The sequence below is a fragment of the Crocodylus porosus genome, unplaced genomic scaffold, assembly GCF_001723895.1.
Source record: "Crocodylus porosus isolate Cpor-Errol unplaced genomic scaffold, CroPor_comp1, whole genome shotgun sequence".
NCBI lineage: Eukaryota > Metazoa > Chordata > Crocodylia > Crocodylidae > Crocodylus > Crocodylus porosus.
In genome coordinates this window covers 44,934,404-44,958,112 of record NW_017728907.1, presented here as the reverse complement: position 1 = coordinate 44,958,112, position 23,709 = coordinate 44,934,404, and the positions used below count along the sequence as shown (strand labels likewise).

The 23,709-nt window shown below is 45.0% G+C and overlaps 1 protein-coding gene across 9 annotated transcripts in view; it reads right to left on the bottom strand.

Annotated features, from left to right (window-relative positions):
- Window positions 1–23,709, bottom strand: part of PTPRF (protein tyrosine phosphatase, receptor type F) — a 355,341-nt gene that overhangs the window by 304,072 nt on the left and 27,560 nt on the right. For 3 of the 9 annotated variants that reach the window (XM_019531278.1, XM_019531279.1, XM_019531281.1), the window contains exons 1-2: window positions 4,941–5,025; window positions 4,766–4,846 (exon numbers count right to left, since the gene is read on the bottom strand). The gene's annotated coding sequence lies outside the window, so the exon portion shown is untranslated. Of the gene's footprint in view, window positions 1–4,765; window positions 4,847–4,940; window positions 5,027–23,709 lie in introns of those variants that run through there. The other 6 variants (XM_019531280.1, XM_019531284.1, XM_019531282.1 and 3 more) reach the window with 4 other exon arrangements.

Here is a 23,709-nt window from a genome sequence, read left to right as displayed (position 1 = left end):
ACTCGTCATATCAAAAAGAATTTTTTACCTCAACTCAGGCACATCTTTATTTGTGCCTAATGCAGGTATTACCATCCATCACCCCTTTCACACTGTCCGTCTCTGCTGAAAACTGTCCATAATTAGAAGAGTCCTTGAAAATTATCTTTGTGCTTCAACGGGTGAAGACATAAAGAAGGAACAGAAAAAAAGGCACATCCACTGAGATGCTGGTAATTTTCTACTCTTGTTGTTCCACTTCGCCACTGTAAAATTTCAAACGCTAGTCTAGATGAGCCTGGGAACGGTATAACTCTTCAACAACAGTATGGCAAAACCTAATCATTTCAGGAATCTTTAGGGATCCATGGTCTTCCTGAGAGCGTGAGGCACGTCCCTCTGTGCGTGGAGCTCTGCACCTGGAAAGCCCACAGCTGAGCACCGCTGCCTGCGTAACGATTCCCAGCTGTTGTCACAACACAACTAGAAAAAAAGCAGTGGCAATTTATGGCCCTTTCCTCTGTGTCTTAGAAACTGTCCTGTGTAGCTTTGCCACCGCACTCCTCTCTCGGTCTGTAACCCCATCCAGCAATGCTCTCAAGCCAAGCTCAAGCTCGTCTGGTATTAGATAACCAAATACCCAGAGTGTATTCCCAAAGGACGCCTCGGCACCAAAACGCCTTCTGTGCACAGACTTGTGCATCTTGTATTTCTAATGAGATCAGCATTTGTCTTGGGTTTAACACACACATATACAGTGTGGCAGCTATTTAAACCCACTGCTCCAGAGTGCTAGCAAATGCTGACTGTGTGATATGACACAGTTAAATTGCCAATTATGATGATTCTACAGTCACCTTTGTTGCATAACCTTCAGGTAGCAAAATTCATTCATTTATTAGGTAATATGACAAAACAAGCATCACCAACAAATATATAGATGAAACAAAAGAAGCGGAAAAGAACAAAAGATTAGCACTTGTGTAAAATGTTGTAAACGTGGTTAAATCTTGCACCCTCTTCAGAAAACAATATTAACAGGCATCCAAGATGTTCAGTTTTCAAAACACAGTCCCAATGTCAAAGAGCTAATCGCACAACTTCAGAGCAAAGATGAACTCCTCTATCAGTCAACTCCACTTCAAATTTGCATTTTAACTTTTTTTTTAAAAACAGAACACCAGCTACTCCCCTTTCCATCACACATTATGTGAAACCAGTGATAACGCCACCAGTTCCCCCACCTTTGGGCACCAAACGCGGTGGCAAGTGAAAGAACTATAAGGTTTTGCTGTCAATACCTGCTTTCTAAATCCAAAGGATCTTCAACAGCCATGCAAAGGATGCTGGGATATGCCCATGGGTTCAGCTAATATTCTATGATATTTTCATTTGATGGCTGGCCAGAAGGTACTGTTCATCATATAACAGTCAAAAGTAACCAGCACTTTATTGTTTTACATTAAGTATTAATATGCTCCAGCCAATAAAGCATGTTACTGGTATATAATTGAGTCACTCTAAATTGATTATGTTGGGTACAGTGAGATCTAAGTATACAAATACACAACTAAACACAATCCTTCTGGGGGAAACTTGTTATCCAAACACATTCCAAAATTCACATCTGCCCCAAAAGAAAAATCCCTCGCAGTATTGAGAGGGGACAACGATTATCACTGTTTTGCCATCTGGAATCAGAGCTGGGAACATGGGTCATGAAGGGATGCCCCATTTAAAATACACATCCCAAACTTGCTGAAACTCCCAAACTCCAAACACCGCCATCCGCCCACGTACAAATGCTGCCCAAGAACACACATTTCTGAAGGAAACCCTTCTGCGATGTATTTTCAAACGGCGTTTCCATTCACAGACCTTCACTTCATTTACTCACTTCAGCACCACAAGCTTCAAAAGCAAAGTGCAAGTTGTGACATTCCTGGAAGAGCAACAATGCGATGATTTAAAACAATGAGGAGAGAAGGCTTCGGGCTGCAATGCAGTCACCAGGCCTTACAAACCAATGTGAATTCTGCTAATCTAGGTTACAATTTATTTTCAGGGGCTCTTCTGTAAAATCACTCTTCTGCCTTGGAATCAGCCCAAGATGATCAGGAAGAAAAACTTTGAAAATGCCCCCTTTCTTTTTCCTATTCCCACTTATCTGAATAGCAAGGGGAGGAGAACGTGGGGATTTTTCCACTCAACTCACACTGGTTTTATTAAGGAAACAGTTTTAAAGACAAAAATACCCGCAGTTAAACTATGACCTAGATCAGCAAGAGCCTGCACAACTTAAAAGGTGACTTTTACAGCAACTCAAACCACACTTCCAGCCACATGCTACGCCTGCAAGACCTGTCTACTTTACCCACCATTTTTCTTAGATTCGCAGAAAACCTAGATTCACTTCAAGATCCAGGGAACAACAACTACTCCAGATTCTCAAACACTTCCAGCCTGGTGAGTTACACACGTGGCCGAGACGTACTACCAAACTGGGAAACACTTGGAGGCTCATATCAGCCGACACTTCGCTGAAGAAGAGGAACGCCACGTCTGGATAACAAAGGAAAATTAACACGGGATGCTGATTCAGCCAGTGCTTGTAGGCTCCCTCTTGGATCACCCTCTCTCAAGAGCACCAACAGTCATTTTCGAAGTCGGCCGGGGGTGCAAGCTCCCCAAGTATAAAACTAGACTTGGATGACTAGTAGAACAAGGGGGTCGGGTCTCCCTCCCTCCCATGCTTTAGGGGCCTGCTCCTGGCTCCTCACAGCATACAATCCCAAACGCAGGCAGCACCGCTCCCCTCCGAATCAGAGAGGTTCAAAGCTCTCTGCTGCTGTGCTTCAGGCTACAACCATGCAGAGCAATCACAAGGCCAGTTAAAGACCTGTGGGTGCCACACACAGTGGCCACGACTGGGCTGCACCACGGAGCACCCACAGCCCTCAGCGTTGTACTTACCGATCCGCTGGAAAGGCAGATGGCAGCACCAGCCATGCTTTGACTCCGTGCACACATACCCGAGCGTTGCTCCTCTCTACCAAGACTTCCTAAACTTATTAGACACCAACCTGTTAAACTTGGGCTCATCTAAGAAAAACACAACAAATGCCAAGCTTCCAGGGGCTCCTTGCCAATACGCTCCCCTCCATCCCATTTTGTTCTTTGAAACGCACCATTTTTTGGCACCCACCATCCCATTCATACCATCTTTAGATTACACTTTTCTGACCAGAACTGCATACACCAGCTTCCCAGTACTCTCTCCTACATCCTTTGCCAGTTGTCTGCTTGTACACCATCTGTTCCTGGCAGAATCTGTGCTCAAATGCTTGTATCTTGAAAGTTTCGACTCTCTTCTAGCTTCGCTGTTAACATACCAGACTCTTCTCACCTTCCCCAAGACAGCGCCAGCAGCACTTGAGAAATGCTTGCAAACACACGCACGCTATCAAGACCTTCCTCCCATAAGCACTCCAGATTTCACTTGGGCAGCTTGACCAATTTTGGATTTTACAGACTCCTACTTCTTTTTCCAAACAGTGGGAACCTATTTAATGAGCTTTAGCTTCCCAACTACACTCTACAAATACTGGGCTGAGCAGTGTATGTAGCCTAATTGACTGCTAAGGTCACTGGCCAACTCTTTAATCTTATTTAATACAGCTTGAGATAGTTTGTGAGTCAGTATAATTTTTATTCTTACAGACAGGAAACAACATAATGTATGTTAATGAACAGAAAACTATGATGCAATGTGTATATTTTACAGAATGTTAAATTAGAAAAACAGCCTGAAATGTTCCTCTTTTAGTGTATCATCTTTAATACCGTTGCTTGTTTTAATAGACAAATATGATATTAAATTGTGAGATTTTGCTGATACATTATGAATAGACATTTGTAAGGCTGACAGGTCCCAAAGAAATTTTTGAAGGCAATAAAAGTCACGCATTAAATACCAACTTGTTGAAGAAGTAAAGGAAAAGCTCAAGGGAAGCCTACACTGAACTTCCTCACTTTAAAAGAAAAGGAATTTTTCAGGCTGCTACCCATGATAGTTGATTTTATGATGTCAATCACAGCTGAGTGTGCACAGGTTGCTGGAACCGAGCAAAACTGTTTGAAAAGTATCAGCGTCACTAATCAGACATGAGATCCCACTTCTGGGCGAATTTGAGAGTGCAAAGCCAGGCATTTCAGATGGCCTGGAATGACCTCTGAAAAATAACACCAGTTAAACTACATTTATACAGAAACATGACCAAGAAACTTTGCACCTGCCCAGACACGAACGTAGCTTTGCACCGATGATGAAAACACCCAAGACAGCACAACAGGTAGCAAATCTCTGCACTGCTTTAAGTGATTGAGGTAGTGATCAGCAGACACAAGGTAAACCAGCACCACACACAAGCCTAGGCAGGTTCGTGCAGGAAAAACTGACTACAGAAAAACTCCAAAGCACTCCTGAGAAGACCTAGACATTTTAAGGATTTTATACCATACAAGCAGGCTTGTTGGTATTTTCAAAAAGATTCTTCAACTCATCTGTAGCATTATTAAAAGAGGTCATCAACAACCCTAACTATTTTCATGAGGTCTTTCCTATGCAGGTTCTGGAAAGCCCATCAGTAGGAAAGCGCCTTGGTGACTGAGACGACAGACTCGACGCTGGCAGTCAAGCTTCAGGGGCTGGCTGCCCTACAGATTTCAGGCATGAGACCTGCCTCGGTTCCCCGCCTGTAAAGTGGAGGCGAACATGCTTTCCTACCTCACAGGAATGTTCTGAGAATAAATCCATACATGCCCAGGAAATGCTCAGAGACTACGGTGACACAGGCCATAAAAATACCTAGGGAAAGAAAAGAGAGAAAAGTAAATCTCCTGAATGCAAGTGAACTTGCAGCAAAAAAGAAGAACCTCAGAGCATGACAGAAATCCCCCACCGAAGCCAGGTTTGGCGCAGGTCCCCACCCAGGCATTGCACGCTTATTGAGGCGGCGGTGATTGCCCGTGGATCTGCCAGCCAGGCTGCAAGTTGGCACGGCTTTGCCCTATAATGCAGGGACATGGGAATGGGAGGGACCGCCTGACACTGCACGCAACTGTATCGCAGACCAAAGCTGGCGTGCCTCGCTGCTCCTCTCCGAGGGCTGCAAGAGCCTCCCTCCTCCCCAAGGCTTAAGAACCTCTCCCTAGCTTCCAGCCTACATTCATTCATGACTAATTTATCCCCATTTGTTCCTGTGCCAGCACTGTCCTTGAGCTTAAACAGCTCTTCTCCCTCCCTGCTGCTTAACCTCGGCTTCCCCCCACAACTGCAGCCTATTTGGAGAGAGCAATCCTGTGCCCCCTGCCTTCATTTTGCTCTGCCAATCGAGCCAAGCCCCTTGAGTTTCTTCTCCTGTCCCGGGCTGAGCAAATCTTCCTTGAATAGAGGTGACCAGAGTTATATGCGGTATTCCAGAGATTTCACCAACATGTCGCACAACGGCGTTCCCACTTCTCTCTCTACTGGAAATACCTTGACTGGGCAAAGACCAAAACCGGTCCACAGCTTACACCAGCTCCCACCCCACGTGCCACAAGCAGCACCAGGATCAGCTGTGGACACCAATGCCCATTCGAGAACACAGCTTCTTAATCTTCACCAAGTGCAGAACCCGCCCTTCATGCTGCTGAGTCTCATGTCCCGAGCCTCCTCTGTAGCGACGATGTCCCTAGACTTTGTCATCAACAACTTTACAGTAGGCTCCTACTTTGTGTCCCAGAAGTGTCAGGCTCCTGCTCGAGGGATGAAGTCTGTGGACTTTCCAGATCTGCCCCTTTACAGCAGTGGCTCTCTCAGCCGTTTTAGACTCCAAGTGCACCCCATTAGGCTCAAAGCAGCTCTTGGAAAATGCAAACTCTTAGCTTCCGGTCATTGCTTGAGATGCAAAAAATAATAGCGCAACTCTTCTGTTGCAAAGACCTCAGACAGCCCACAGCAAGTCAGAATGTTTGTGACACTATGGATTCCCATTTGAAACCGCTGGGTAGTCCGGTGCATCACATGCAAATGTTTGCACACCTAACAGTTCTAATATTGCATGGCACCGGCACCCCACAGCATCTTTAAAAGGATCTTGTGGCACCCCAGGGTGCCGTGGTTCCCTGGCTGAGAATCACTGCTCTACAGGCATCCACAGTTCAGCTATTTTAGACCACTCTGAGCGTGAATTTATTGTTAACTGTTTGCTAAAATAAGCGAGTTGAGTACAGCTCTTGACAAGAGGAAATTGTTTAAAAATAAACAAACATGTAATCTCTTAATGATTAAGACTCAATAAAGCTCCAAGATATTTCCGGAAAAAACTAACAGCTTTGAAGACTGCTCAGTAACGTCCTTAAACTCAGATAGATATTCATTGTTACTTCTATTCAATATGATGCATACACAAGTGTGCTCACTGCTGTAATAGTGCAGAACCTGTTCGAAGCCATCCTGACTGGTATTTCGAAGGCTTGGTGCTACGCAAGCCATGGCTCATCATTACGACATAGATGCTAAACTCTTGCTCACGCTCTCATCTTGCATCTCAATGGTTGCAAGCTTTATCTCTGGCTTTGACCCATACAGAGGGGTGCTGCAGGAGATTGTCCTCCTGGCCCACGGCTTGCACCACGCCGCCCTTCTCTGCGCATCCCCACAAGGCTGCCCCTACAGACCGCAAACTTCAAACGCAGCCTTTACCTTGGAGGCTAAACCCCGCTCCACGTACCTCCTGTTCAGTGGCAAGAGGCTGACTCTACGTCTAGTTGCCTAAGGGTGCCAACCTCCCACTTCCCTCTCAATCCAGTTGTTCAGACAAGACTGTACTTTCTCCCACGCTGTCCTGCCCTTTCAGAGGAGCAGCTCTGCAACCCTGCCACAATACGCTCCTCCAAATCAGTCCTTCAGACTCTGTTTTGCCTACAAGAAGCCTAGCAACAACTGGGCAGCTGGTGTGCCAAGGTCACCTCCCACGATGCCGACTCCTTGTACTGCCCAGCCTGTCTGTATCCACCTGTCGCCTCTGGTCCCGAGCCTGGAAGCTCCCAGGGACAGGAACCGTCTTTTGGTTCGGGGTTTATACAGTGCTTAACGCAGCGTGGTCCCGGTCTGGGACCTAGGGTCCTGGACTCAAATGCAAATGATAAATGTGCCTTTCTGCAGCCCTGAAGCACCAGCACGGTGACAGAGTCAGTACTGGCCCTGTTGCAAACACGACTGTTGTGAAAGTGGCAGTCAAATCAGCATGGGATCCTTCCAACCACATTTCAGTCACTGAGTGGTTTGTTAAACCCTGGGATGTGTTATCTGTGGGAAAGGATACTTTAGCTGTTTATACTTCGATATGGCAACCCTTTATTAAATCTGTAGAAAATGCCTGAAATTTATGTAAGCCAGCAATTTATATTAATTTCCTCTCTTACTAGCATCAATCTCTGCTGTTAACTCTGATACCATTTTTTATGCATTTCTTTTGTATTTATGTTCTGGACACCCTATGGAATTTTCTGTAGGGCTAAGATATGTAATTGCAATCTCTTATTATATACCTGCACTTACTTCAATAAAGAGATTTTTTAAAAGCTTAAGTAGGTACTTTATTTATGCAACAGGGGCAGCTCAAGGCAGCTACTCTCCCACATCCCACTGGCATTTCTTACCCAGCCTACCACACAGGATAAAGAAAGCATGCTCCTAAAACCTTTTCAATTTTAGAAACAATAAAATAAAGAAACAGAGAAGGAACAAGACATTCAGAGTTAAGGTTGGTGCCTGCTCACTCTCACACCCAGAGTTTGTAGTACCCAGTCTCAGACCCCCCTGAAAAACACCCTAGTACAACAAGACCTTTTAGGGTTGAATCACACGCTTCAGTTTTGAATTTTCTGGCTTTTGTTGGTTTGAGTCACAAACCTAGTATTATGTAATTCTGTGGGCTGCAAACGTTAAACTGATTCAGTTCTTATGGATGCTGCATCCAGGTTTGCAGAGAGCAGGTGTTTTCACTTGCAGAGAGGTCATGCAAAACACTACACATTTACGATTTGGGATTAAGCTTTAACAGGAAGTGCAATCAGCGGTGAGAAACGTGGCAGTGGCGAGTTCCCGGCACCGCTCGTGCTGGCTCGGAGCAGACTGCAATGACGGAGGCAATGACACCCTGATCTCCCTTGTGTGCTTGATACAAGATTCCCCAAACCCCCAATATTAAAAAGTTACATGAATTCAGAATAAAAGCTAGACTTGTTTCCAGAACTGTGCAAGTCCCACGGATTTATCACGGAGAACAGCACTGTGAGCTCCAAAACTAATGACTAAGGGGCACCGAGAAGTGAACCGAGAAGCCTTCAGAGCTAAAAGACCAGTCTCAACAGATGCAGGCAAAGATTTCCAAGGCTGAGGGTCGTACCAGGCCCACCTCTGCCAAGGACTGGGTGGAGACAGACACCAACAGCACATGGAGCACTGGAGTTAATTAAATCTCTGTATTTCTTTCAAAATTTTTCTGAACAAAAGAGTATTCATTGCAAACCATCCACAAGTTTTTTGTTCCATACATAACTGCCGCCCAGCGTAACATTCCTCACCTCCCGGGAAAGATCCCCGACCCACAGCTCGGACATTGCAACAGGCCAGCCACCTCCTCCCCTCCCAGCCACCGAGGGAAAGGGAGGAGCAGGACTAGAGCAAGGGAAGGGAGAACGTGGAAAAACCTGTAGCGCAGGGTTAGCAGGCAGTGCAAAGCCCCGGCAATACGGCAACCTAACTCTCAGAGGTTAAAAACCGATTATCCTTTTCAAATGGCAACCTGGAAAATGCCTGAGAGACAGCCCCGCCCCATCCAGAAACAAAGCAGACCTTCCTTTTTTGATTCTGCAAACACAAGCCACGGGGAGCATTTTAAATGAAAGTATTATGAAGATTACGTTAGGCAAGTTTGATCTACTGTAAAACACTCGCACATAGCGTTGAGAGAGAAAACAACCTTTAACACCTGCTTTCACTTCAAACATAGCATTATCTGTGCATGGCCTGGCTCTTAATGGGATGAAATCTCCAGCTAAATTGCACGGCTTATTGTACCAGCAAAGCATATTTAAGATGTCTGGGCCCTACTGGCCCACTCATACCCAACTACCAGGAATATTCTTCTCAACAATTAAGCGCTGCTGATCTGCAGAGCTGGCCGGCTCCCAGCAACATAGCCCTCCGCACGGTGCCGGGCTTTCACCTTTGTGCGAGATGTTGTGACATGAGAGGAGACATGGCAGCTGGAAAAGGATTGTGTGATCCAAGCAGCCCTAAAAATCATCATCATAAATATTCACACACAGATTGATTTGTTTTCTTATCAGTAACACATTGTTATTCACAAATATTAATTAGTTTCTAAATACCACCTGTTACTCAGTTCTCCCCTCCCCAACAAATCCGCGTGCCACGAGAAGCTCTCGCTTCCTAGGCTCGGAGAGTAATGACAACCCAAGTCACACAGCTCGTTCAGCTACGGGGAGGAGAGGCAGGGAATAATTACTGACTTCTGTCACTCAGTGCCAGCCCCTCCGGAGGATAGAGGAGCAGCACTAACGGACTCTGAAGGGAGCCGTCCTCGGCGGGGAAGGCGGCGAGGACGTCAGGCCTGCAGCTGCGTTAGAGACAGGAGCCCCCCTCCAAGCGCGCTCCGCCGGGGCCCCAGGACTCGCACACGCCACACGTCAGACGGGGCCAATGCGCCTGGGATCCTCTGCTGCATCCCTGTGACATTATAAGCACCAATATACATAATCTAAGCCTCCAAAGAGGAAAGCTGTTCTAACGCAAGACATTTCCTGCAGATTTCTGTACTAATCCCTCCAAGGATTAGCTCGAACAAAAGCACACAGGTGCAGGGGCCTGCTCCAGGTAGACAGGATTGGTCTCCCATTGCAGCATCCAAAAACGTGCTCCCTTCCTCACCCTGGGAAGAGACCCTGGCCACCGCCCATGGAGACGAGAAAGCTGGACAGGGCTCCCTTTGTCCAGACAAGCTGATAAATCACCTCGAGGTGCAGAAATCACGGTGAAGCCGCATTGGTCCAAGGACACAGGCAGATGAGGTTCTTTGGGTAAATCCGGTATCTTTTATTAGACAAACTCAAATAGTTGGAAATAATGGGCTCGCTTTTCAGAGAAGTGTAACCCTCCAAGTCCCACACCGCTCCCTCTCTCTCTCAACACGCATTTCCTGCCCGGGCCAATCCATGCTTGAACACCCATGCCGTGCCATGCCATGCTGGCACCCTTGTTCCCTCCCTCCCCTCTGTCTGCCTGCTCCCAAACCGTTTGGCTTTCACCCTCACCCTCAACACATGGTCTAACCCCTGCCCTGACCCACTGTTGTCGACCCCTCCCCTCGCACCAGTTTTCCCCAGAGGCCCCCCCGCAGCCTTGTCCTCCTATAGCAGACTTGTAAGAGTACATGCTAAATAAAAAGCCTTGGTGGCATCTTTTGGGATCGCAGCATCCCGGTCCACTCTCGTGCATGTTTGGATGCTCAGAATACAAGCGAGAAATAATAATTAGCCAGGGCCCTGGGCCTGTATGGGCAAGAGCCGGCTTGCACAAGTATTGCTCACTTGGTTGGAGCTCTCCTCTCCTCAGAGCGCATCCCTGACACAGCCAGCAAGGGGGTGAAGGAAGACTAGCGGAGAGGTGCCCGCAGCCCGAGCCGAGGAGCCCAGCAGCAGCTCCTGGGCCCCGCAGGAACCACTGGCTTACACAGCTGCAGGCCCAGGCAGCCTGCCCAGAAACCTTGCTCCAAAGGTCACAAACAGCCCATCAGACTTTCTGGGCAGTTTAGTCCCACCAAAATACAGCAGGATCCTAATTCATATGATTTAGGGCCCTGGCCAACCAGCAATGACCAGGAACTGCTGACAACTTACAGACAGGATATTTTTAGCCTCCGATATAGCAAACAGGGGGCAGGACAGAGGTGTTGCAGCTGCTCAGAGAAGTGGTGCCCTTTGAAGTGACGTGCGCAGCAATGGGATTAACAGCTCATTCTTAATTTAACAACCAGCTACAAATGAAGCAGGTGGCATGCCATCCTGCGATGGAAAACCTGGGTTCTGCTGCGTGGCAGCTAACAGGCTTTTTAGCACCAGCGCCCCAGGGCCAGGGAAGTAGTACACAAGGCAGGAATTGATGTCAATGGCCGGGGGGTGACAATCAATACAGCTTTGGTCAGAAACACCCCGTCTCTATGGAGCAGAGGACAAGGGAACTGGCCCATCATAAGACCTTCAGGGCTGAGGGATGACCATGAAGGTACCGACACCAAGAGCCCGAGGACCCAGAAGGGACGCTGCATTTCACTAACGCTGCACTCGAGCTCTGAACGTCAGTATGCGCCGAGACAGGAACAGGAAAGTTTGTGAGAACATTTTAGGAAGTGTTCCTGCAGGTAAACGAGGCACATGTGGCTATTTTCCAAGACACAGAAGGCAGAAATAGGAGGCAGGATGACCTGTGCGGCAGGTCTAACACACGGCATGCCGGTGCACACAAGGAAGGCCCCCTCACAACAGTCCCTCGCTTACTGCAGCAGGAAGCGTCGTGCAGCAGAGAAAGCGGCGGAGGACGCCTGACGCTCTGGCGGTACAATCTGGAGAACGTACAAACAGAAACCAGGTTGCCGCTTGAAAACTTCCTCATCTCAAGCTCATGATGCTTCTGCCAATGTCGCCACCGCCGAGAGACCTGAGCTCCAATTTCGGAAGGGGCGATGTTCTGACTACCGCGCCCTAAGTACAGTAACTTGCCAACTGGGGAGATTTTGATATAAATAGAATTAGAACTAAACATATTGCGAAGCCAAAACTGACTTTGTGACCGTGAGCTGCAGTGTTGCTGCAGCTCGAGAAGACGGCCACTGCTCTACAAAGAAGTTCAACAGGCCTGCATTTTAGGCCCCTTTCAGGCTGAAACGTCTGATCTTTTCTATGGCCGAAAGACCGTTGCAGTTCATCTGCAGGAAGGCTGGGGGAAAAACAAAGCCTCACACACATGCCTGAGTTGAGAGCACGATAAATAAAATGCATCTTCAGATAGATGTTTTGCATAAAAATATTTGTTTAGAACAACTTAAACATCTTTAAAAGACTTTGAATTTGTTGTGGATGTAATCCCCAGAGAGCTCTGCTAACAAAAAATGATACAACAGAGAGTGCTTGCAAGTTGTGCGGCACATGCGCCACACTATTTAGCCAAATCAACCTTCTACACACACATCCGCATCTGAACCACAGAGATGCACTTATTCTGACAGTCGCACACTCAGATACAACTGTGCATATAGTTACAAGAAGAGTGAAATAAATATTGAAGCATGTACTGTATTTATTGCACCCCGTGATTCCACAGCTGCGTGCGCTCTCTTAAAACGCACTACAAAATTGAAGGCAACATTAAACCTACGAATGTTAGCATCAGAAAATAAAAGTAATGGCCATGTTTTATATGCATCTTAAGGGATAAATTAAAAAGTACAGAACAGTGAACTCTATGCACAACCGCCAACAATACTGGTATAAAAAAATCTTTATCCACTTTAACCCTTGTACCACATTTACATTGACTAACCCTCAAAAGTCTGATTTTTTTCCTTTCCCATTAGTGTTGTGGGTTTGTTTGCTTTTTGATGGGGAAGACAGGGTGAAAAAAGCTAGGTTTTATTTAAATTATTTTTAAAAATTAAATGAAACGTATTCTTCTCTTCAAAGACCGACCTATTTAAAATTAAGCTAAAAAAGATGACAATCTATTTTAAGAGCTTAATTTATTATAACCTATTTATATTATTGAAATTAAATAATATTCAAACAGCAGTGTTTGCTGCCAGCATTTTAAAATAGCAATGTTGGTTGCAGTCACTGACTAAGCACCTGGAGCCAGAGCATGTTGCAATGCTAAGCCAGCTTTTCAGAGCAATAGTCTCTTCCGCAGGTGCAGGGGAATATCATCTTAATTTCAGTTTATTCAGCTAATTCAATCCAATGACTAGTTAAGACAAAGTTAAGAAAACCACCAGGAGCCAAAACAGCAAAATAATCTTGCTTTCTTCTCCCGGTCTATGAATAAAAACCTAGAAGTGAGATGATGGGATCTACCAGTTTTAAAATTATGAAGCATACAGACAACAGAAACAATGGTTTAATTCACTAGCTACAGAAATTATGTTTTGTTTAATATAAAACAATTTTAAATGCAAAACATGCTTTAATAAATTTGCTGATTTTTCCTTATGGGCCCACCATATTTAAGATGGTTTTATTCATCTAATGAAAAGAATCATGTTGTTTTGGGGGTTTTCAATTGAATTCCATTTTTCATCTATACAGCAGTCAACACAACCATAATCATAAAAAGTATTTATCTATTAAAATGAAATGAATCATTTACCATCATAAAAATATAAAAACTAAAATTCTAGTTATTATAGTAAAAAAAAAAAAGCGCTACACTTAATGTAAAAGGCTACATCTGGTAGCAAATGAGTATGTCTTCACAGTTACTAATTTATAAAAATAAGCCTCCCTTTAGGAGGAAAAACAAGTTCAGGAGAGGGCAAAGCCCCTGTGCAGCCAGCCTTCACCACTGGGGCCAGAACTAGCCCATCGTGCACTTGTGGAGAGATACAAACGATGCTGCACATCACCCCTCTACAAACTAAGAGGTGGATTAAAAACTTCAAACTCCATTAACGAGGAGGCTGTCACTTGGCTTTGCAGAACTACATTCACTAAATAAAATAAATAAATAAAGGAGGAGAAAACTATTATTATTTAGAGGCATTATCTACATCGGTACATATCGTACCAGTACTGATAAAAGGAAAATTGAAATTTTTGGCAATTGGCTTTTTTTGGCTGATGTGGCTGATAATGTCACTAATAAAGGCTGTATGAATGTGTGCAGCCACAGCATGCATGTGGCCAGGAATGCAGCCCAGCAGCTTGGAGAGCAGTGTCTGCTGGCCAGTTAAGTCTGTGTTGGGGAAGGGATGGAGGGGGCGCAGATCAAGGCCCTGTGGTGAAGGAGGGAGTGGGGCAGGGCCAGGAGTAGGAGCAGGAGCAGGTGCTGCCCAGCTGGGGCATGATGTGGGGGGGAGCTCCCGCCACTGTGCACCTCCCCGGGGGAGGTATGGGGGGTATGTGTCCCCTGGGTCTGTGTGTGGGGCAAGGGCGGGCTGCCCGCTCGAGACCTGGGGCAGTGCCAGCCTCTTCCCAGCTGAGGCTGCGGTCAGGGCAGACAGTGGCAGTGCTGGGAGGGAGGGGCTCTGGTGAATTTTGGGGTCCTCCCAGTGCAGCCGCCGCCTCCCTCCCCCATACCCCCTCCTCCCCAACAGACTTACTAGCCTGACACTGCTCTCCAAGCTACCAGGCTGCATATCAACAATCGGATCAGTATCGGCCGATATGGCTCGTTAATAATCGGCCAACAGTATTGGCCTAAAAAACTTTATCAATGCACCCCTATTATTTCATAGATTTCATAGACATTAGGGCTAGAAGGGACCTCAGGAGATCATCGAGTTATTGCTGTTGTTGTTATACCACCTCTTTGCCCAATCAAACAGGCCTTGTTGAGAGGTCTGGGAGATTTAGTATAAAGTAGAAAAAATGTAAGACCTCTCAAACTCTGGTAAGCAGCTGTTTTTTAGGGGTGTCTATTGAGCAGCTTCTTGCCCAAATCACTACAAATTAGACAGGAAAATTTTACTTTAGCAGCTTATCTACCCCACCAATTTTATGAGTGGCCCGGTTTGATTTCAGAATGCAAATGGGAGGACAACATAAGGCTTTTAATTAAAACTCAGCTGAAACCTTAGCGATAGCATGGCTGCTGCCATCTCATATAACGTGATTAAAATATTACGGCAGTAAGTGAGAGAGGAGAAAAATATTAACCTACTGATATTACACTGCACAAAGAAAGCTCTTATTTAGCATTTCACCAAAATGATTGCAGCCATCTGCCTGTTATACATTGGATTTACTCCTTCAGTGATCACAGAAGTTGATTTGCTCATACTTGATTGAATGTTTTAAAAAAAGCAAGCACCAGAACCTTGTGTTTGCACAGTTGCATTTTGGAAGGCTCAAGACACACAATTTAATACGAAGATAAAGCTTCTTTTAAATTTTAAAAGGAGCTAAGATATTTGTAACTTCTTAGGGAACAGAAAAGGCTCAGCTGCTCAAGGTCACTTTAAACACATTTGCAACTGGCTGGTGAACAAAGACCCAGGTCCTTTCTATTCATGAGTTTACTTACTAAGGAGTAACACTCAAATAGTACTTCAGGGCCAGGAGTAGCATTAGCAAAACATCCTGCAGCTCTGCCACAATCTTTCTTACCTGTGGAAGGGGTAAGCAGAGAGGGCCACCTCTTATCTCAAGTCATGGTATTTTTTCTTTATTACCAGAATTAAAGAATGATGAGAAATGTACAAAGTTAATGCAGACAAATGTATTTTTTTTATCTTGCTAGTATTTTAATTAAACCCTTTTGTCATGTCTGCTGAGCAAGTTCAAAGTGTTGCAATGCAGGCAGCAATGGGAACACAGGAGTCTTGTTATGCTCAAGGAAAAAATGTTTTCAACTTTCACCAAATCAACCACTGTAATTACTATAGGAATAAATCAAATTTATAGCAGGCAAATACAAGGCATAATCATTTCTGTGCAGCAGTAAATGAGTTTATTTTTGTTGCAATGCGATAAAAGTTTAACATTTTCTGCATGTCAGACAGAATATTCTGATAATATTCTTTACATTTCCCCCTTATTAACGAGATGAAAAATTTACTGTTTAGATATGCAAGTCATCTCAATCCATCTTGCTACTGGATAAGCTTCAAGAAGACCTAAAAAGCACTTCTGCCAGCTACACTAACACAATAAGCACATCTACAAACCTCTGGCTTTAACGTTTGACAATATTCTGCTCTTGCAAAATATCAACAGTTGAAATGTGATGGCCTAGTAATTTGGTTAGATTTTCAATTCTGTCCAGAATGCTACTATACTGAAGACAAAGACAGTCCTAATTTTCATTATTTCCACAGTTTTTTCAATTTAACTGAATGTGAGGAAAAATGCTGCCTTTTACCATGCCAAAGACTATGATGCTTCTAAAATGCATGTTCACACCTCCCCTTCCGCCCCTAAGCCTTTCTAGAAGATGAACAATTTCTGATTGCCAAGCAATTTATCATTTGCCTACCTCTGTCCACAACAATGAGGCATGTGAGATGGCAGATGTAGGGAATTATTATATAGTTTGAATAGTTTGCATTCATAGAATTGATTATGGCGCTGCAAAATGTAAACGTAACATCGTCAAAATGCATGATGACTTCTGTATACAATGGTGTGGCCAACTGCAGAACAGCACTTTGAAACTGGTCCATTTAGATCCTCATTTCAGTTGAGCCATTCAGCACCTTATGGACACAAAATAATTTGCTGCTCGTTCAAATGCAAATTTGTATTTAATATGCACAAAGGCATGCATGCAAACACAGACACAAGTCCTGCTTCTGTAATCAAACAAACCTTACAGCTCCTACCTGCACAAGCCATTTTGGCAGAGCAATGTGCTTGGAAGCAGCTGAGCAGTGCTGAGTGAGTTAATTCAGGAATATCTCCATATTTACAATAATCAGTTTCTCCTCAACTTGGTCTGGAAAATTACCAGAAGAACATACAGCAGAAAATGCTTCCAGTAGGCCACCACTCTCTGCCACGAAGACAGACAGCTGAGCAATGACAAAAGAACAGGAAAGATGACTGGGAACATTTCTGCAAGACCTTTCCAGAAAGACCTTTACCAGGTAACGACTATAAATTTACTTTCTGCAAAGGAACCTTCTGGCAAAATGTGCAAGGAATGGACGTAGAAAGCAATTTATCTGCCACTGAAATAAAAAAGTGAACCTGGAAACAGCAGAGGCAACATATTTTGTTGAAATATGTGGACAGGCCATTTAGATGTTAGAGCAGGCACCCATCTGACACCAGCAAGCGAATGTTCTGGTACCCACGGATAATCTCTGCTCCACATCACACCTTCAACTGGTCTTCCCTTCACAAAACTAGTTTTCAAAACATTTGCCAGTCTTGTTTTGAAATAAAAGGAGATTATGCATTCATTGTGCTATAGCATGTGGTCTGCATTGGCACCGACTCAGATGAAAGCTATTTTACAGATATACCATAATGCAGCATGTGGGGCGATGTGATCATTAAGGTGGTGGCGTTCCCCACTCATTTTACTTGCACATGAGCCACCACCATGTCATACAGACCTCTACGCTAGGGACAGAAGTTACACACAAACCAGTTTAACTCAACAGAAATGGAGTTAAACCTGTAACAGAAGCTCAGTGCACATAAACCAGTTTCAAAATGGCTGAAACTGATTTAAGATAAACCTAGATGAATGTAGTATCAGACTTAATTGATTTGGATCAAACCGGTTTATGAAACTTCTGTCCCAGACCCCTTCCGGATTTAAGTTAAATCAAAGTCCCCCAGCATCCCAGCATGCTTTCCAGCCTTGGGCTGAGCTGGGCTGTCTGCTCCAGCAGAGAAGGGGTGGGGACAGAGAAGGAAAGGACTGTTTCCGCAACCCCCGGCTAGGGTGTGGGGCCAGGAAGGGGGATTAAACTGCTCTTCCCCCAGTTAAACCCCTCCTTCCCCTGAGTATGGAGCTGCCCTGCCCTGCTAAACTTACTGGTGGCTGCAACTGTGGACTACAAGTCCCAGAGGCACCTGGAAGCAGGAAGAGGAAGTGATGTGCAACCCTGCAGAGTCCTGCTTCTGTGATAGTGGCCTGCAAATCCCTCGGGGGCATCAGGAAGAAGCAGCAAACACATAGTCCATGCTGGTTGCATGCCAGAGAGCTGTGCTGTACCCCCCCACCACTCCCCCTGCCCCCGGCTTCTGGCCTGAGGCACTGCAGGCATGTGTCTGCATTTCCTGAATTAAAGGAAATGTGTGTCCAGTTGCTTCTCAGTCTAATCTCTGCATCTTAGACTAACCTGCAAAGACCAAATCGATTCAGCCTCAGGCTTTTTGACCGTCTGTACTTAGCCCTACTGACTACAGAAACAAGGCTGCCTGAGCTAATACTATTCCGGGTTCTTCAAACAGACCAACCGCTGCAGCCTGTTCAGGGTGACGAATTAGAAGACCTAGAGGATCTCTATTACTGGTAGAATCACAGAAGGCAGAAAGATTCCAGCCCCACGACTGCTGCAGGGCTACAGTTCAGATATGGAAAATACCTTTTTTTACTCATAAGCAGAGCAAACTGTCAGATGCCATGAGGGAGCAAACAAAGCCCTCAGTTGCAGACCCAATGAAGAGTACTTGAAGCTTGAGGGCTTACCTGCCCTTTACTGCAACTATGCAAGGCTGTCCAATAAAGGTATTACCGCTCAAAACCCAGCAGGGTCACACCACAGCATCACTTTTTCCCTTCCCATTGCCTTTGTGTACAAATGGCTGTAATTAGCTCTTCAGACAGGTGACTATCTTTTGGGGGCTCTACTGACTAGTCAGCAACAATGGCCCTCTGTGCTGCAAGCAGGATATTATGAGTTCCTAAGTAATTTGTTAAATAAAACCTTTAATGTATACCAATACTGTCTCTGTACACAATCACAATATCAAAGGGAATGCAAGCTCAACCTCAGACAAAACTGGGCTCCATGTGCGCAATTAATATATTCAAGAACAGAAACATGAAGATTAAACAGAACAGAATAAAGGATTGTAATGCAAAAACTTTTATACTACTGTATACATATACATGTTAATAGAATGCTACCAAGACATTTTTAAGTACTCAAAAGTCAGATTTTTTCTATTTCCTGACTTTGGAGTACTTATAGCTCTTAAGTACTCAAAAAATCTGATTTTGAGCACTTCAAACTGTGTCGTTAGTGTCTTTAGCATACCATTAATGTAAGTTTTTTTATACTTAGTAGAAAGAGTTTGTGCATTATAATCCTCTTTTTCTATTCTATTTAATCTTCATATTTCTATTTTTAAAATATACACCAATTGCCTAAGCCTCTGGGTGTATTTATATTAATTAAACACAATGAAACAAAAGGAAAACCCTTTGCACTGTTTCAAAGAGGAGACCACTTAGAATTTCTTTCAATATAATTGAGATCTGTAGGATACATCCCTAGAGTAATTAAGTCAAAGACAACAGTTGAGCCAATGGCAATTTATCTGCATTGTGAAAGAAAATATTTAACAGAATATTATTATTTAACATTTTTATTGTGTTTGTACAAAGCATCCCTGATCAGACTCAAGGCCTCATTGTGTTGGTGATACACACACCGTGAGGCACACACAGAGGCTGACTCACAAGAATCTAACCATCAACTCTCCAGTCACACTAATTTAACAACATCAGGCACCATCTCTATTCTTGTCCAAGAGGGGGTCTCTGCATTTAGAGACTTTTTTTTTTAAACACAAGAGCTTCTATATGTGCATATTTTCTCACTGTTTTTTTTTTTACATCAGTCTCAGTTCTGTACAGCAAGTAGATAGTGCCATTCAAACTGTGAAAAGGTGAAGATAAAGATATAAAAAGCTCTCTCTCCCATATCTACCAGACACACATCAGCCTTCCACACTTCTATTGTCTCTTTTTGAATACACCTATTTATTTAGTCGAGTTGTGCTCCTGAGGTGAGGACACTGATGTGAAGCTCTAATGCTGCATTAAGACAATGGCCTTCAAAAACCTTTCAGATGGCAGACAACAAATTTCTTAAAGGTCTGCATAAATGCTGGGGAGCTACATATGGTGAATACAACAGCATTTAAGTAAGGGAAAAGTAATAAATTTGGGAACTGACAGTTTAAAATTACCTGTCTTCAAGCCCCGGGGACTACACCTCTCTCCATACTGATCCCAAAAGTTTGCTAGTGCTTCAGAACATTATTCCACTCCATAATGAATATTATGGGATAAGAAGAACGTGGCCCATTGGTCTTTCATCCTTGACCAAGGTTAACTTATTTTTTTAGGGGAATTTTAATGTTTTAGTAAAAAACTTCTTGGGGAAATAGAATGACTTTCTGGGGTTCTTGCCCTTACAAATACAATTAGGTCCACTGTAATTAATAAGTCTAAAGTTTGATGATTGCAGCACTAAATAAGGAGATTCCCACTGACAACCTTGCCTGTAAGTCTGTGCAGTAACCAGAAGGTACGCTGCCCTCGGGGTGTCACTGCCGACTGCCTGTGCGTGGCCCTGGAACGGAGCAATTTTCAGTGGGCTCTCCTCCAAAAGAGCAGCCAAGGCAAGAGGACTCAAGACCCCAGGGCAGGGCACCTCTTCCAGTGCTGTTAAATGCCACTGCCCACTGCACCATGAGCTCACAAACCCCCATCAGCATGATAAGCAGCTGCCTCCTCAGGTGCTTGTCCTTTGCCAGCTCCCATAAGCATTCACATCCATTCAGGGATGAGCAAAAAGGACCAAATGGAGCAAAAACTCTAAACACGAATCCTTTCAATTCCAATAAGAGATGAACCCAATAACTGCACCCCCAGTCCACCTGGGCAACCCAAGACAGACACGGAGGCAACAGGGTCTCAGTAGAGTAGAGCTCCCTCCACAGCATCCTTCTGCCATGCCCGTGCAGTTGTCCCCACCCTTGCTTGCAAAGGGCTCTTGCTAATGATGCCCTGCTAACAGCAAGCAGCTTTTAAGCTCAGTTTTCAGGCTGTCTGCTACTTGCTCCCAATCTGCCTGCTGCCACTGGCTTGCCAGACCCTCTCCACAGCTCAGTAAGGGTGGGAGGGAAGGTACCCAGCACTGAGCCAGCAGGTGCATTACTGTGCTCAGCCTCCTTTGCTGGTACATCAAAAGGATCCTCCCTTATCAATGCAACACATCGAGGAGATGTCCAATGCACAATGAAATGTTTACCTTGGAAGCCAGGTTTCTGCTAGCAGTATTACTCCCGTGCTTACAAGGAGCCATTTAGTGGATTCAGCTTCAGTACAAACCAGGCTCAGGGGGTATTAATTTTCTGCCTTAGATTACTGGTTTGCATAAATCTGATTGAATATTTCCCAGTGTGATCGACTCCAAGAACTGGAAGAGTACTCCAGTAAGAGACCCCACAACTAGCCAAGGAGCCAGGCAAGAGGTAACGCCTCATTCCTGCAAGTCCTCCCAGCCCACGCTGCTGGCCCACCATGCACTACTCTGCACGTGGCCCTCTGGAACTCCTATTTCCAGGAGGCTGGAGTTCATGGTCAGCAAAAGCGAGAGCACTGTAGAAAATTCCCACCGCCTCCTATTCCTCTCCCAGAAAAAGCTGCGACTTGCCTTGGGGCATTTTTTTGTTCTGTTTTGTTTTTTGTTTTTAACTTTTATTTCCATAGATTGCTAAAATTAAATTAACTTTGATTGTGTTGATGCAGCATTTCAAGTTCAACTGTGCAGCCCTCTAGCCAGTGACATGTGTATGTAGCTGCCTTCAAAGCTGGTCTATGCGAATCACTTTAGAGAATTGTATGCACAGAGTGACAGTCCAAGCAGTTATTTATTAAATATATTAATTTTCTTCAGAGATAAAATTGAAAGGCAGCTTTCACACAAGGGCTTGACAATGTAAGCCAGGGAGAAGAGGAGGTAACAACAAGTGAATAAGCGTGTGAAGAGGACAGCACGGCTGCCCAGAGGAGCATCCTAGATCCAGAAAGCCTCACCACTCCACACGACCTGAATGCTTCCATCAGCCTTGACGGTGGGCTTCCTGACCCACCTGCATGGTACAAAGGAGCCTGGTCTGCACAGCCCCAAATGCTGGCAGAGTCGTCAGCACACCAGGCTTGAGGGGACCTGCTATCACAGGAACCGTCCCGCACAATCCCCCGCACCATGCACTAAACCAGCTCCATCTTGCAGCCATTCAGAAGCTCGCACCGGCGCTCAGCCCAGCTCCTAGCAGGCGGCTGGTCCAGAACCTCACTCCTCCTCATTTCTGGCTTAAAGCTACTGGTGACTGGTTTCTTCCCTCCACCCCACAGACACACACCTGTGGCAACAAGACACTGATGGTCCTTCTCTCTCCAGCTTCCTGCAACCTTGGAGGGCAGAGGAATCGCAGGAAGGGGCCAGGCAGGAGCAGACGACACCAAATCCAGACTTTTGGCCATTCCCAGACCTTCCAGGAGGTCTGACTGGGCTGCTTTTCTCTTCAGGTGCTGGCTCCAGAGCTGTCCTTCCAGTCTCTTCACCTCCTCTTCAATCTGCAATCACCCCTCTTGCTCCCTTCACCCCTTCCCATTTGTAGCTGATGCCTTCCTACTTAGTCCCATCAAAAACCTTGGCGTTAACCTGCTGTTCGCTGCCATCCCACGATTTGGATTTGCTCTGCGTGTGTGCTCGTGTCCTCTGCCTCACCTTCTCTCCCTCTGGCCTATTTAAATGGCCCCTGCTGCAAGAAGCGTGCCCTCTAGGTCTCTTGTGTTTGAACAGCACCTTGCACACAGGGCTCATTCTTTGCTACGACACATTAAACAAGATTAATAATAATTAGTGTTGTACGCTGCCACTAAGGCATTTCCAGGCTAATAACTCTGCATTCTCCTCCCAAATTAAAACTTAGTCATTCCTTTCCAAACTAATTACACTTGCTCTAAAGTTGCACTAGGCATTACAAGAACAAGCGACATTTAAGTGGCACTGTCCGTTTCACACACGTACATTAGTGCAATGCAGAATCCACGTAAAATCCAGAAATTCCTGTTTAATTATCCCATAATCTTGTACTTCTGAGCTTGCACATACTTCTGCCATGTTTCACATTTTTCAAATATGAGAATACTGCATCTCTCACTACCTCCATTCCCAATCCTTCCAGTACAAGTTAACAGGCACTGCCTCCTAGAGTAGGCATAAGCAGAAAAACAGCCAATAGAGCCCTCTAGTTTTTTACATTTTTTTGCAGTTAACCTCGACCTCCATTTCTTCTCTGCTTCCAACCAGACAACTTTCAGAGCTGAAAAATCTAATTCCTGATAAGGCAATCTTTCAACTAACAGAAGATGGACTTTTGACTAACTAAGGGCAAGCACTAGCAAAATCTATTCAATTCTATTTGGCTTCTTTTTTTCACTGTACTCATCACTGTGGTATCAGAGGACACAGAAATGAATTAACAGGTACAAAAAAAAAAGTCTCCCGTGCCTTGGTTCCACAGCCACAGACTAGCTGGCTTTGCTTAGCATTCCCAACAAAGAGAGATCGAGGAGAGGAGCCGAGAGCTGCCATAGCTACACAGATGCTACCGAGATATCACCGCCAAACACAAAAGTATTAAATATCAGAAGAATGAAGCTCTTCCCATAGCCAAGGCACTGCCTGATGGGATAAACTTCTAGTACAAAACCAGCCAGCAGAAGGGAAGAAAAAGCCTCGGATCCCTGATCACAGGGGGGATCATTCCTCAAAGGAGGCATGTGCTGACGTAAGTATGTCAAGTCTAACAGCGTGAAGAAGTGCGCTGGGAGTGCCAGAACACCTTCACAGGCTTTGAATGTGATGGAGCCGCTTCTCTGATCCCTGCACTCGAGCACCCATTGACGAT